At 61.8% G+C, this 2,452-nt stretch overlaps 1 protein-coding gene across 1 annotated transcript in view; it reads right to left on the bottom strand.

Annotated features, from left to right (window-relative positions):
* LOC113215821 (supervillin) overlaps positions 1–2,452 on the bottom strand; it is a gene marked incomplete in the record, with an annotated part of 59,433 nt that overhangs the window by 25,315 nt on the left and 31,666 nt on the right.

The following is a 2,452-nucleotide window of genomic DNA, read 5'->3' on the forward strand; positions in this document are numbered from 1 at the left end:
CACGGCACAGGATGATGGACCCTTTCATTTATCTCATCCACTCTAACGAACGATCAGGCAGGGCCGCCGTAAAGCTTGGCCTCGGCGTGAGGACAATTAACGACGCGCCCGCTACAGGGCCCGCCGTGGGCTGCAGCACCAACTAGAGGGGCCGAGCAGCACCACTCTGGACCAGGCGGTCCGGCCGGAGAGCGCACGCACGCCCCGCCACGCCACGCCACGCCAAGGAGTAAACAGAAGACAAGAAATAAAAGGACGCCCAAGATTTATGCCGGTATTGGCGGGCTGGCAGCCCTGCTGCAGCAGGGCTCTGTTATGCTCTGCGGCAGAACAATCTGCACATTGGATCGCAGGTGGAAGAGGAAAAAGGGGGGGGGGAGTCCAGGTCCAGTAGGGAGCGCTGGCCAGCAGGGGCCCCGCAAAGGGCGCTAATGAGGCCAGAGCCAGGCCATAGCCCCTTCCGAGAGGAGAGGAAGCCGCTGCTGTATCTATTCCTGGATAAACACCACGAAAGAGTAGACAGAAAAAACAGAAAGAAACCGGCCACGCCGGCGGCGCAGGACTTTTTCGACACGAGCGCGCGCTCCGCGGCGTCCGTTTGCGACAACGTTTCGTCATTAGTGCAGTTTTGCGCACTCACGGCCTCGGTGGCGCGGGGCCGGAGGGGTCCGGGCAGGAGGCGAAACACTGGCCTGTTATTGTCAGCCTCCGGCCGGAAAGAGAGATGAGCGCTCGTCGCCGCCCGCCGCAGGATGTTGCCTGCGGCCGCCTGCTGGACCAGTCGCGTCACACCTTGCTTGCCAACAACGCCGCGCCGCGTGCGGCAGCCGCGGGCGGGAAGGTCGTCACCCGCTGCGCAATAGGCGGCCTGGCCGCGCCTGCCTGGCCTAGTGGCCTAAACAACAAAACGCCACAGGTCGGTAGGCGCCCGCCAGGCCCCGCGAGCCAAACGCCGCGGGCGCGCACACCTTTGTTCTCCTCAGCAGAAACTGGAGGAGCTTCTTTACCAGCCGCTGGAACAAACAGCCAATAACAACAACAGCACGGGGACGGCCTGGAGCCATGCTGGAGCCACGACAAAGGACCCGCCCAGGGCTGGGAGCGCCCGCTCCAGCACGCCTCCAGCAGCGCAGGGATGTCGCCCGCCGCTGCTGGAGGCCTGGAGGCCCGAGCCAGCTCCAGTGGGTTCCAGTGGGCTCCAGGCCGTCATTGTCCGAGCAAACAGGACACGGGCTACAGGCCATTATTGTTCGGAGGGACGCGGCGGCAGCGACTTGTCCGGCGGGCTGCAGGCTGCTGCAGGGCCTATTAGGACGCGGAATGCAACGAAGCGCCTGCTGGGCCCTGGCGCAGCAGCCTTCAACGCCAACGGTTGGGCGGGGCGGGGTACGGCGGGGCGGGGTACGGCGGGGCGGGGTACGGCGGGGCGGGGTACGGCGGGGCGGGGTACGGCGGGGCGGGGTACGGCGGGGCGGGGTACGGCGGGGCGGGGTACGGCATGGCGGGGTACGGCGGGGCGCGACGGGGCGTTAAGGCGGAACCCATAACAAAGGGTGACTAAGCAGTCCAGTTCCGTTCCCACTCTCAAAGCGCATCGCCGCGGGTCAAGAGCCTTGACGCGGCCGCGGCCCGCCGCGTCCAGTGAAGGGGACCATACCGCGAGAAGCATACAGTACTATTTACAGGACTTTTTACATTACTATTTACTGCTGAACAGTGTTGCATTTGAGCGCCGGAAACAATTCAGAAGTGACAACTTAAGTTTTGAGTGCCACAGTTGCTGCTATTTCTCCATCTTTAAAGTATCCCTGCATCCCGCGCCTGGTTTTTGTTGCCCGGGTAAAAGTGCAATTAAATAAGAGAACTATTTTTGCTCCACCACTGGCGCCGGCCGGCTCTCCCTCGACTCAACCTGCATGTTAACAGAGCGTTTTAAACAAAAACTTCACGTTTATTTCGTCAACATATGCAGCAACAATTGTCTTTCATTCGAAATTATCTGTGTACTGTACAGTGCGGGCGGGCTTTGCTTATTGCGGCTCAGGGCATAGGCTCATCGACTAGGCAACCCGCCCGCGCGCGTGCATGCGGTACAGTCTAACTGCAAGGGGTCGGGGGCGAGTCAGCCGTATTCCGGAAACGAACAATAGCGAAACAACTTCAGTCTAAGTCTTTTTTAATGGCGACTTTCCTGTGATTCCGGCCCACCCGCCAAGACGCGGGGCGGAGGCGGACCAAATCAGCGAAACGGTCGCCACGGCGCCGAAGCGCAGCACGGCAGGGACAGGCGAGGCCCCAAACGACAGACGGAGAAAATCCAGCCGCCTCCAGCGAGCGAAGGGCGTGACATTGGTGCACGGAATCGGAAACGGTTTGCTCAACTTCCAGGGAAGGTCACCGCTCATCGACCAAGGTGAGGCAGTATGAACGGTGCCGTGAACTGGGGGGGGGG

This window comes from Frankliniella occidentalis, unplaced genomic scaffold, assembly GCF_000697945.3.
Source record: "Frankliniella occidentalis isolate FOCC.00 unplaced genomic scaffold, Focc_3.1 Scaffold100, whole genome shotgun sequence".
Classification (NCBI taxonomy): domain Eukaryota; kingdom Metazoa; phylum Arthropoda; class Insecta; order Thysanoptera; family Thripidae; genus Frankliniella; species Frankliniella occidentalis.